At 53.6% G+C, this 12,183-nt stretch overlaps 1 protein-coding gene across 5 annotated transcripts in view; it reads left to right on the plus strand.

Moving 5' to 3' along the window:
* SEMA5B (semaphorin 5B) overlaps positions 1 to 12,183 on the plus strand; it is a 142,981-nt gene that overhangs the window by 45,550 nt on the left and 85,248 nt on the right. The window contains exon 1 of one of the 5 annotated variants that reach the window (XM_021070253.1): positions 1,057 to 4,321. The exons of the other annotated variants lie outside the window; for them this stretch is intronic. The gene's annotated coding sequence lies outside the window, so the exon portion shown is untranslated. Of the gene's footprint in view, positions 1 to 1,056; positions 4,322 to 12,183 lie in introns of those variants that run through there. 5 annotated transcript variants of the gene reach the window in all.

Consider the following 12,183-nt stretch of genomic DNA (forward strand, 5'->3'; position numbering starts at 1 on the left):
CCCCTCTTGGGCTCCCACCGCCACCCATGCACCCTGGTGGAGAGAGGGGAGAGGCCTAGGGACCCAGCCAAGTACTGTGGCTTCAGTGTCCTCACCTGTAAACTAGGTGATGGCGTGATGTGGGTGGTCTTGAGGTCCCCACCTGCTCAGACCTCAGGCAGGTCTGGAGGAGGTCTTTTGTGGCAGGGGGGAGATGCAGAGGATGTGTTGAGAACAGATGCCAGATAGAGAAGAGAGGAGGGTAGAGAGAGAGGAGAAGAGAGAAAACTGAGAGAGGAGAGAGGAGCAGAGAAGAAAGCCAGGATCCAGTGAGAAACAGAGCTGGCAATTCTAGTCTCCACGCCATCACCGACAAGTTGAACCTTCTGGGCCTCCGTTTCCACCTGAAAAGGGGAGCTGAGGATCCCCACCCCACGGTGTGACAGGTAAACCAAGCAGGTGACAAACCATAAGGTGCCACACAGCGTCATGTGCTGAATTCATAAGAAAAAGCCCTGAGAAGCAGCAGGGCGGATGGGGGTGGGGAGCCAGGGGAGCTTCTTTCCTAGGGATGAGGATGGAGGACAGTGGGTAGAAGTGGGAAAGACACGACCCGAGATGGACAAAGGAAGAAAGAAATCCCTCCCTCTGTGAGGCTGCCTGTGTTCCCGCTGGGAGACAGAATCCTGGGCCGCCGGTGGCCAGCTGTGCGAGGAGACTTTGCCTGGGTGGGAACAGGCCGAGGTGGCTAGTGCAGGCGGGGTGCTCCTCCTGCTTCCTTCCCAGAGGCTGGGGGGCAGGGAGAAGGTATTCAGGGTCCCCATGGAACTTCCCAGTGTCCGTCAGAGTCAGAACTCTTGAAGGCTGAGGATCTGGTGTGGTCTGCATGGTCAAAGCCCCTGGCAGAATCCTGGACAGGAGGAAAGGGTTCAGAAGGCAAAAAGGGGAAATGTGGATGGAGAACATTCTGGAAAGCCAAGCCAAGACAGGACCCTGCATCCCTGTGGGCCCAGCTCCGTGCACAGTCCCTCCTGCTGCTGCTCGTGCCTGGATCTCTGTCTTGGCATGAGGCGAGGCCAAGACGGAGCATGCACAGGGCTGGGGTCAGGGCAGCCGGCTCCCCTGGCAGGCGAGATTTATGATTTGGCTGAGCTGGGGAGAGAGGGAGCCTGCAACGATCCACAGGATGAAAAGCAGCCCAGTGTTTCCTCGAGGCGCCACGGTGCCAAAGGCAGGGGCATCCATCTGGCCTGGCTGTGTAGTACATTTGTCACCCTGGAGCCTGGGTCCTGGCTGGCCTCCCTTCTGCCATCTGTAGCCACAGCCCTCGCCTTCAGCAGCCTCCGCCGCAGGGCCTACAGCCCCAACAGGTGCTCTAAGGGAGAGGGGAGCCTGCTCCCTCCCTTGGGACCCTCTCGTGCTCAGCCCTCCAGCTGGTGTCTCTTTACCCTCCCTTGAGGATAAAAAGCCTGGTGTTAGGGAGGTGAAAGGCCCTCAGAGCCGGTACTGTAGTTTCACGCTGGGCTGTCAGGAGCACTAGGGCTCCTCCCAGCCACTTTAAGGGTTGTGAGAGAGGCCAAGTGTCTGGGGTCGAGCTCTCTGCCCACCAGTGCTTCTATCTGATCTAGAGGTAGATGTAGATGTTCTAGATAAAATTGCATTTGAAAAATGGGTTCTGCTGCTGAAAAAACAACATGCGAAGACCACAATGTGGTCTCATTTCAAAGAGGAAGATAGAGAGGGTCAGAGAAGGCCTGCAGCCCATCCAGTTGTTGGCAGAAGAGGGATTAGAACCCAAGCCTTCTGGCTCCCCCCCGCCCCGGCAGGATCTCTCCATGATACTGGGCCGCCTCTTTTGAGGTCCTGGCCTGAGCATGCATGACAACAGCTCTTCTCCACGCCACCAGTGCTCCCCCTTCCCCCTGCTATCCAGCAGAGCCAGGCCCACCCCTTCAGCTTGGCTGCCATGCCCTCTTCACTTTTCCTCTGTCAGAGAGGCCTTCAGGATATAAACCACGTGCAGCCCAGGCAAGCGGGTTTCAGGTATGAAGCAACCCCTCCGTGGTCAAGCTGTGATTGCAACTTCCCCTGCCCCAGGCTGTCTCCAGGGCCAGGTGCTCAGCTAATACACCCCACCGCTCTGGCCCATGGGCACTGGTGGCTACGGAGGGTTTTCTGGGGGTGTGTGGGCCATTTCTTTACTCTTCTTTTGGTGTCTGGAAGAACCTGGCTGTCTTCTGGCTTCTGATTGTTGGTGTTGATCCAGCCTCCCATGGTCCCTGAATTCCATTGCCCCCCAAACCCCAGACTAACCTTCTTCCTGGGCAAGGGACTCTCTCTGCCTTCAAAGCTCTGTGCTCTCCTGTGATTCTGTGATTCCTCCAGACCCTGCCAGTGTCCATTTCCCCAGCCTGGCTCACTCTGTTTTGTGTTCTGCCTCCTCTGCAGGGCTCGCTTTTCCACTACGCCCATCACCCTTCAGCCTCCCCTCTCTGGATGTATACCTTGTCTCTGCTCCATCTAAACTCCTTTCTTAGCCTCTTAGGGCCGGGCCCTTCTTCTTCAGGGAGCCCACGTCCCCTTGCGGAGCCACCACATCCATCCCTCACTTGATCCTCACAACCATGCTATGAAGTAGCTCTTAATATTCCCAATTTTCCTATGAGGACACTGATTCTCAGAGGTTTAGCTGTGTGCTCAAGATCACACCTCCAGTAAGATTTAAAGACTTGGTTCTGCCTAACCCTGAGCCTGCACAGTTACCTGTCACACTGAGCTGCCTAGGTGGTCACCTTGTGTGGTCCAGCTGATGACCTTTCAGCCTGGGGCAATGGAAGCCGATAGCGCTAGTGATCTTTCTCCCAAGCACTCATCCCTCTACCAGATCCTCCCCCGGCTGGGAAGCCCCACAGTGGCTGGCTTCTCCTCCCCTAGCTAGGACTTCCAGGAGGGTGCTGAGAGGGGAGCAGTGGGGGAAGGCTTCTGGGCTCACCACCTTCTGGAGAATGTGCCTTGCGGGGTGGGGACAATGACCAAAAGGAGGCAGGAAAGGACCCGGACTGGAAGCAGGAGGGATGGTGCTGCAGACTCTTTTGTGAAACGCTGCTTCTTCCAAAGTTGTTACCCAAGAGTCTTCGGCAGAGGAAGCTGACTGCTGACAGCAGCAGCTGTGGAGGCGGCAGAAGCGAGGGGTGGCATTAGCACCCTCAGGGCGGGAGGAAGGGAAGGTGTCTCCCGCCTGTTCTGGAATCTGAGTCTCTCACCACCCATTCCCCACCCCCACTCTGTCTCAAAATCCAGGAGAGAGAGGGGCAGACACCCCAGGAAGATGCATATATTCTGCCTCTCACACCTGGCTCCTGCTCTTTCTCTCTCTCTCCCACACTCCCACCCACCGACCCCACCCCCAACACCCCAGACCTCTCATACTCGTCTCTCACATGCATGCATGCACACACAGCCTGTCACACTCTTTCACACACACACACACACAGTCCTCTCACTTTCCCTCTTTTGCTCATCTGTATGTGTGTGCGCGCACACATACACACACACATACGTGCACACACACATACCGAAACTCTGAAAGGTCTCTGTCTTCCTAAGCTGAGCTTTAGCATTATACCACTGCTTTCTGGTCCAGCCAAAGTTGGAGTATTTCTGGAATGAGCAATCCACTCCAGGAGAATATAGCATCCTAAAGCATCCTCAGGCGCCTTTGAGGAAACTGGGAGAGGAAGCCAGCCTTCCGTGGGGTGGCTGGGGCTTGGCCAGAGGACCGCCCGGGCGCTGGTGATTGGTGTGTCACGGCTGGGGCTGCGAGCTTTTTCCAGCGCTTTTGTCTGGCGCTGGGAGCGAGGCTCGGCAGTGTGAGGGACGATTGAGCCGTTGGGGCGGGCTGCTGCGCTGTGTCCTGCTTTCTCTGCGGCTGGACTGAGCTGCTGGAGCCGCCAGGAAGGATGGAGATGTTTTCTTGCCTAACCTGAGTGCAGCAGCCTGGGCTGATTTTACAGGGAAGTGCTTTCTCTCTTGCAAGCAGGACCACAGTCCTGGTCCCCAGGACTGAGAAACACAATCGGGAACCGAGCCCTCATCAGCCCAAGGAAGCCTCCAAACCCTTTCAGGGACCTGGGAAGCAGGCGTACCTGCAACCCCAGTCCAGCTCCAGGCAGGGGCTGGATCCTGAGGCTGGAGGTGAGGGGTGGGAGAGCCCGCTGCTCCCCTGGGCTCTGCCGGACTGCTTGCTGTTGGTGCTGGCTTCCCCAGGATCGCTCCTCCTGCCACCTCTGACTTCCCTACACCGCACCTGGGGCTCTGCGAGCCCATGGGGGAGCTGCTGGTGGTGAGTACCTGGACAGATGTCCCTCTGCACGTTCCTTGGCCATGCCCACATGAGCCACAGTGGACCAGCTCTTTGGCTTGATTTTCAGAGACTAGACCTTAATCGGCACCCCCTCATGCCAGTTGGGTGGGGCAGAAGATCTTGGGAGCAGGGCCAACCTGGAGGAGGAGGTGTGGCATCAGGGGATGGGGACCCCAGGTATTTTTCTCAGGAGTAAGGAGACCCTGGCAGGAGAAGCTTCTCTCACAGCTCCCCTCTCCTTGTTGGGTGAAGATGTGTCTAAGGTGTGCAGAAGGATGGCAGTCAACACGCCGCCAACTCACAGGTGCATCCAGCTTTGGGGTCAACGTTCACTCGGGCTGTCACAGCCCTGCTGGTTGAGGGGCTGGGAGCGCAGAGTGAGGCTGCCTCTTCTTTCCCCACCATGTGTCTTGTCGTCACCTCCCACCCTGACATCACTATCCTGAGGCCACTGAGAAGGGCCCTTTGGTCCTTCTGCTTGCTCCCTTGGACCCATGGGCGGCTGGGCTCCTGAGGGCCAGGCACTGCTGGCACTGCCAGGAAAGGGCCTTGAAACAGCGGCCGGTCCCTGCCTTGAATGTACAAAGTGAACCATGATGATGGGGAGATGCAGTCCTTGGGCTGCAGGGATTCGCGTAGCCTGGCCCCTGCGTACCCCCCATCCAAATGGTCATCCTTGGTGGTTCGGGTTGTTTGCAGCTTGACCTGCCTCTGTGAGTAAGGAGGGCTGGAGGCTGCTGCAAGCCGAGGGCAGTCTTGCTTCTTATGCTCCCACCTGGGCCCTCAGCTAATCCTTTGACGCCACAGGGATGCCCATCTTTGCGGCATGCCAGCCGTGTCTGTGATTATGTTTTCTACTCCTTGGCGATTGTACCATCTTTGCTGATATTTCCATAGGTTTCATGCAATGAGTATTTTTGAACACGACGACATCTGAGGTCTCTTTAAAGAATATCTCCAACTTTCCAGAGGTTGGTGTGGGGGACGACTCTGTACCCCACTGCTCCACCATATATGATTAGGATTCCAAAATTGTGGCACAGTTGGTTGGGAATGGGAAGCAACAGGGTTTAGGGCAGGGTTTCCCAACAGCAGCACGGCTGATATTTGGGGCTTGATAATTCTTGGTGATGGGGGAGGGGTGCCTGTTTTGAGCCTTGCAGGGTGTTTATCAGGGTCCCTGGCCTCTTCGTATCAGTAGCACCCCCCCTTTTGTGATAACCCAAAATGTCTTTAGCTAAGGGCACAATTACATCTGTTGAGAATGCTGGTACCCAGTGCTGCCACCTTCCCTCCCTTAGCCCTCAGGTGGCCTTTGGCCTCATAGGACTGTGTCTCAGCATGGCCAAGTGAAGTGGACACTTCCCTGCCTGGGATCACCAACACCTGAGCCCTGGGCTCCATGCTAACTCATGTTTCCATTCAGTTTAGGCTGAAGATCACATCTAGTCCTCTCCAGCCTCCACCAGCTTCCAGACTTTCCTGGTTCACACATGGTGGTGAGGCACAGGGGTGCTGAATTGTACCTCTACTTGTGGGGGATGAGGTCTGGGAAGGAAAATCCCACTGCAGGGCACCACTCTTCCCTCCTGACATTTGCCCAAATGCCAGAAGTGGCATGGAGGCCGGGACAGCTTCAGCACCTGCAGCGTGAGTGGTGCACACACACTTGCTTGCAGCTTTCTGCATCCCATGCCAAGGGAATGAAGTGGAGGTGAGCCTGACCTTGGGGAGCTTGCAGAGTGAGGCAGACATCCTGTTAGGTACCAATAAGAAATAAACCAATCAGGGAGTTCCCGTCGTGGCTTCATGGTTAATGAATCCAACTAGGAACCATGAGGTTGCAGGTTCGACCTCTGGCCTTGCTCAGTGGGTTAAGGATCTGGCATTGCCGTGAGCTGTGGTGTAGATTGCAGACGTGGCTTGGATCCCGAGTTGCTGTGGCTGTGGCGTAGGCCGATGGCTACAGCTCTGATTCGACCCCTAGCCTGGGAACCTCCACATGCCTCTGGAGCAGCCCTAGAAAAGGCAAAAAAAAAAAAAAAAAAAGAAAGAAAGAAAGAAAGAAAGCAATCAGGAGGATGCTGCCCCTTGCTTGGATTAAATCTCATCCTTTTAGGAAAAATATATCCGAGGAAGAGCAAACAAGGGGAGAAGCAGCCTCTTCCTGTGTATCGCAATCTCTGTAGGGTCATGGTAGCTTTGGTCTTCATCAATCAGGAGAGCTTCACAAAAGAGGAGGTGTTTCAGAACCTGAAGTGTTATAGACATAGACAGGAGCCAATGGGGAGAGAGAAAGGGAGAGGGGAGAGAGTGATCCATGGGGAGACGGGGAGAGACACCCTTGGATCCCTTTGTCTGACAGTGAGTTTGAGGGCAGGTGGAGAAGCTGGCTGAGGAGTACCCTTCCTTCCTCCTTGAGTTGGCCGGGCCAGCCTTTCCCCCACCCCGTGTGCCTCCCATCCATTCTGCTGAAAGTTGTCTTCAGAGCTAGAAGGCAGGCTCTCCCCACCCCCAGCACAGAGGAGGGACTTACAGGAAGCCTCATGGTATAGAGAAATTATGGCCAAATTCTGATTTGTGGAATAGAGCAGAGAGGTGCTTCAGGTGGCACAAACCAGCAAATCATCACCTAATCAGTCTGCTGGGCTTTGAAATGGCTTGTGTGAACCACTTGCAGCAAATTTTATCTCCTAATGATGCTTGATTCTGGTGAGTAAATTTTCAGTCCCCAAACAACGTCCTCTGAAGAGCAGGGATAAGGAGGGGGCTGCTCAGAGTTTCTGGTATCTATAGTCATCCCCGGGGAACTCCAGTGTACTGTCCTTAGGCCTCAAGGTCTCACCTAACGACACAGAATCTGCTTCCCCCAGCAACTGTTTGGGAACCTTTGACCTTCCCCTCTTTTCTTGGCTTGGACTCCCTCAAGGAGCCAGTTTTCTCAGAGAAGCTAGAAGGGCATTGGAGCCAGGGAAAGAAATCTCGTGGTATGGGCAGCTTTGGAGCAATGAACAGCTCTGTGATTTGCAGCTTTGGGACCAAGAGTGTTGGGTCAGTGCTCTGCGATTTGCAGTTTCATGGACTCAGGGCAGAGCTGAATCCCCACCTACTACATGTCTATTCTCTTCTGGGCTGGCTGGTCACATAGGAGCCCAGGGTCCAAAGCAGGGCCAGGCCTGAGTTTCTGTAACTTCCAGGATGACATGAGACTCACCCAGCGTGGAACAGGGACAGAGAGGTCACTCGGAAGGCCGCTGACCACAGAAGGCACAAGCCTGTGTAGCTGAGATCAGCCACAGACCAGGAAGCCCATGAGGGGCCTTGCTGGGCTGGTTCGGGTTCAGCTTACAGGGAGAGGCCATCATGCAGCTCTGTACGAGGGACTTTTGTCCCCAGCACCTGAATCTGGGTAGCATCATCTGGGCCTGGAACTGGATGGGTGGGCGAGAGAGCTTCTGATAGGGCCGGGGGTTCCCAGCCCAGGGCCCCACATAGGGGTATTGAGTTTGTCAGAACAGGTGCTGGTCAAAGAAGATTTTTTTTCCCTAGGAGCCCAAGGGGAGAGAGGTGGAAAGGGCATTTGGAGAATTGGCTGAGTAACAGGAGCCCCACTGGCCATCCCCAGCCTGGGAGATTCATGCTAAAAACTTAAGCAGATGTTACTCCCCTTGACGAGTGTGCTGCGGGCAGAGCCCACTTCTGCAGGAGCACTTCTGCATTCAGTTCTTTATCCAAGCTCTTACTTTACTGAGTTCTTAGGAGCCCTGTGCGATATGACGCTGCCTCTGGCTTTGAGGAGCTCCTGTCGGGAGGCTGATTGAGCCATGGTGGCCCTCACACGGCTATGGGAGCCCAGCTGAGGTCCAGGTTAATTGTGTTTCTGGCTGTTCTCCCAGCAGAGCTCTCTAGGTCCCACCCCAAGGTTTTCAGGCGATAACTGAGATGTGGGGTCAAGTCACAGCTGGAAGCAGCTTGGCGGGGGTGGGGGATGCTCCCAAGTCGCCAGGTCCTGGACAGGGTCTTGTTAATCCCTGCCCCTCCACCCCCCACCCCCCTCCACCTCCGAGAACTGGCAGGAGGCTCCCCAGTGCCCCTGACTCTCTGCTCTGGGTTAATTGCTTTCCACAATCTGTTTGCTCCCCACCTCCCCTCCTCCTCTGCTGTCTGCTTGTCCTGCTGTGGGGCTGATCACAGCCTTCCTGATGCCCCTTTGGACCCTGCAGGGGGACCCAGGTGGCCAGTGTTTCTGCAGATCCTTCCTAGACAGGTGGAGGGATGGAGAGGGGCTGTGTTGGTTTTAAGCTCTGGTGTCTTTCCTCTCCTTTTAGACTCACGTCTATGTTCTCCTCTTTGGGTTGCAGATAGGCTCAGGGAAAGGGGCTGATAGTACAGTTGGCCCTCTGTGTTCACAGATGCAGAACCTGTGGATGTGGGCGGGGGAGGGCTACTCTACTACACTGTTGTATGTAAGGGCCTGGAGCATCCTCAGACTTTGGTGTCCACAGGGATCCTGGAAACAATCTGAAGGACAGCTGTACCTGGCTCTACCATTTAAAGCCCTTATGGGAGTTCCCATCGTGGCTCAGTGGAAACAAATCTGACTAGGAACCATGAGGACAAAGGTGTGATCCCTGGCCCCGCTCAGTGGGTTAAGGATCCGGTGTTGCCGTGAGCTGCGGTGTAGGTCCCAGGGAGGCTCAGATCCTGCATTACCGTGGCTGTGACATAGGCTGGTGGCTACAGCTTTGATCAGACCCCTAGCCTGGGAACCTCCATATGCTACAGGTGCAGCCCTAAAAAGACACACACACAAAAAGCCCTAATGCTCATTCCTCATATATAAAATGAGGGGGTGTTCTAGAATAGGGGTCCTCTCAGTGTGGTCCTCAGACTGGCACTATCAGCATCACCTGAGAGCATGTTAGACAGGCAGATTCCCACAGACTCAACAACTCCAGTGTTGGGTCCTGGCAACTTGTGTTTACCATGTCTGCTGGGTGATGCCAATGCAGCTCAGGTTGGAGGACCTGGGCTCTGGAACATCTCAGGGAGGCCCCTTGCAACTGCAGCTTTCTCCTTACCCACTTTACAGGAACTGGTGACTTGCAGAAAGGCAGTAGCCACATCCTGGAGCACAGCGAGTTATCTTGAGAGCATCACTAAATTCTCAAAATTATAAAACCAATACAAAACCAAACCCAATCCACTGTGCATACCCTGACTTTTTCCAGAAAGGAACTCAAAGTGGCTTCCATCCAAGTCCCATTAGGGAGGAGCACACAGGGTGGGGGTGGGGGGGCATCTAGTGAACGGGACACCTGCACTTCACACGTGAACCTGAGAACTGCCTCACAGGATGCCCAGCTCTGATCCAACCCTCCTGCTCCTACAGCGTGAACTGGCCAGCCCTTTCAGAGCCTCTGGAGAGAGCACTGCCCAGGGACTTTAACAAGCCTCTTCCCACCAAGGAGCAGAATGCCCTAACCCCTCGCTCCTGCTGCTGGCACTTAGCCCATCGTCAAGTGAATTCAAGCAATACTAATAACCCGTTTGCCAGTGAGAAGACCTCTTGCAGACCCCTAAATCCTCCTGGCTGGGGTGCTGATAACAGGCTCAGAATCCTGTCCGGCCACCTGCAGTCATTCACAAAACAGCATGTCAAAGGCCCGGTGCTGGATTGGATTGTGTGATGACACCAAAAGAAATAGAACTTTTGTCCCTGCCCTCCGTGAACCAGGTGTCTAGAAGGGGGTCAGTGCCACGGTCCTCAGGGCTTACTAAGGGTTTTCTCCCTCCTCCTGCTTTTCTCCCCTCCAGGCCTCTCCCTCACCCAAACCCTGTCCCCCTGCCTCGGTGCTGAGGGCTCCATTGGTTTCCTGGAGGTCCTCAGCCTCCCCCTTCCCCCCGCCGCGCTGATCGGGGCTTCATCGGGTCAGTCTCTGCATCTCACTTTCCCTGGTTCTGTGAGTGGCCCGGCCCCGGCTGAGACCTTTCCCGGCCTTTCTCTGGTCTCCAAGGAGCCTGCAAGAAATGCAGTCTGAGAAAACAGCCTCCCTTCCCTTCCCCCACCGCTCTGTTCTCCTTGCCCACTCCCCCCAGCTCCCCAAGGTTCCCCAAAGCCCGCTTGCTCCCTGCCCTCTCAAACTCATGTTTTATGCAGGAACATCCCCATTCTCATGGAAAGTGCTGCAAAGTTTGGGAAAGAATTTCAAATCTCTTTTGAAGAGGGTGGAGCAAATGCGGGGTTATAGGGTTAAACTCAGCTAGGAGTTTTTTTCTTGGTTGAGTGGATGCCCCTTCGTGTGTGTGTGTGTGTGTGTGTGTGTGTGTGTGTGTGTGTGTTTCTTGTTTCCCTCCTACACTGCAGGGAGGAGGGGGAGGCCAACACACAGACACACAGACAGACCTACACACGCATACATGTGTCTGGAGGCTGCCTCACCTCCCAGTGCCCCATCCTGCCTTCTGGGGAGCACCAGGAGATTCTTATCTTGGATTTAAACATTCTCAGATATTTAGAGGCAGGTGGAAGAGAGATTGGTTTTTCAAATACTAGAAAGAATATGAACGTAGGTATAAAACGTTTTTCTTTTTGTTGATTTTTCACAAGATCTGATGCCCCTTTGTTTCGAAACATCAAAACAGTTGTATGCAATTGATTTTTTAAAAAATTAGAGGGAGTTCCTATTGTGGTGCAGTGGAAATGAACCCGACTAGTATCCATGAGGATTCATAGTCGATCCCTGGCCCCGCTGTGTCGATTAAAGATGGGGCGTTGCTGTGAGCTCTGGTGTGGGTAGCAGACGCAGCTTGGATCCCTCCTTGCTGTGGCTGTGGTGTAGTACAGAAGCTGCAGCTTCAATTTGACCCCTAGCCTGGGAACTTCCATATACTGCAGGTGTGGCCTTAAAGAGCAAAATAAAATAGAGTAAAATAAAATCAGCTTGTTGAGTATATCATATTGTATGTTACAGCGTATTCTGCTAATAATTCCAAGTTTCCCTTTACAAAAGCATCTGCTCTTTCAGAAGTCTAGCAGCCCTTCTCTTCTACAGTTTTTTAGAAGTAGGCAGAACCTTGAACAGAAGACTCCATCTACAATACACTTAGAGTAAGACAAAGGACGGTATTATGTTTTCTGGACTTGGTGTTGGCGAGAAACAGAAAAGCACTTATTTTCAGAAAAGGAATTGTGGAAAGAAAAGGAGAGGGAAGTCTTTAAATCTCATTGAACCAGTTTGCTCCAAAGAACTTTATCTAATCAGCCTCATTCTCTGAGCCATCACCTTGAGTCATTTTTGATTCTTCCAGCACTTCCTTTTTATCCTCTTTCCAGAGTCCTAAAAACTGAAGATTTGCCTAGATTGAGACAATCTTCTCTCTTTTTTCACATGTTAATTTATCCCCTTGATTTGCACCCTGTTTTCCCAAATATGGTCCGTTTCTTTCTCATGCAGTAGGAGACTTGGGGACAGATTGGAGCCATACAATGGTGCGGCCATCAACTTGGGGTAGGGATTTGCTAGGGAGACACCCCTCTCCCCCAGCTTTTTTCTAGACCCAAACCCCCAAGTTGTCTGCTGTCTGCATGTTTTGTGTGTGTTTTAGTAGCTCTATTAAATGCTGCAACCCTCCCCCCGAACAGATCTGCCTCCAAATCCTAGGCTCAGTACTTTGACGACAAAAATTTTTTTCCCTATACTTAAAGTAATTTATTTTACTTTCCTCTGTACTTATACATGGAAATGTACTTGGATTCCTAGGAACAATTGATTTTTCTGTAGGTCACTTAGGAAGAAATGTCAAACAAGGTACATCATTATATGTGGACAAAAAGATTG

This window comes from Sus scrofa, chromosome 13 (assembly GCF_000003025.6).
Source record: "Sus scrofa isolate TJ Tabasco breed Duroc chromosome 13, Sscrofa11.1, whole genome shotgun sequence".
NCBI classification, from domain to species: Eukaryota; Metazoa; Chordata; class Mammalia; order Artiodactyla; family Suidae; genus Sus; species Sus scrofa.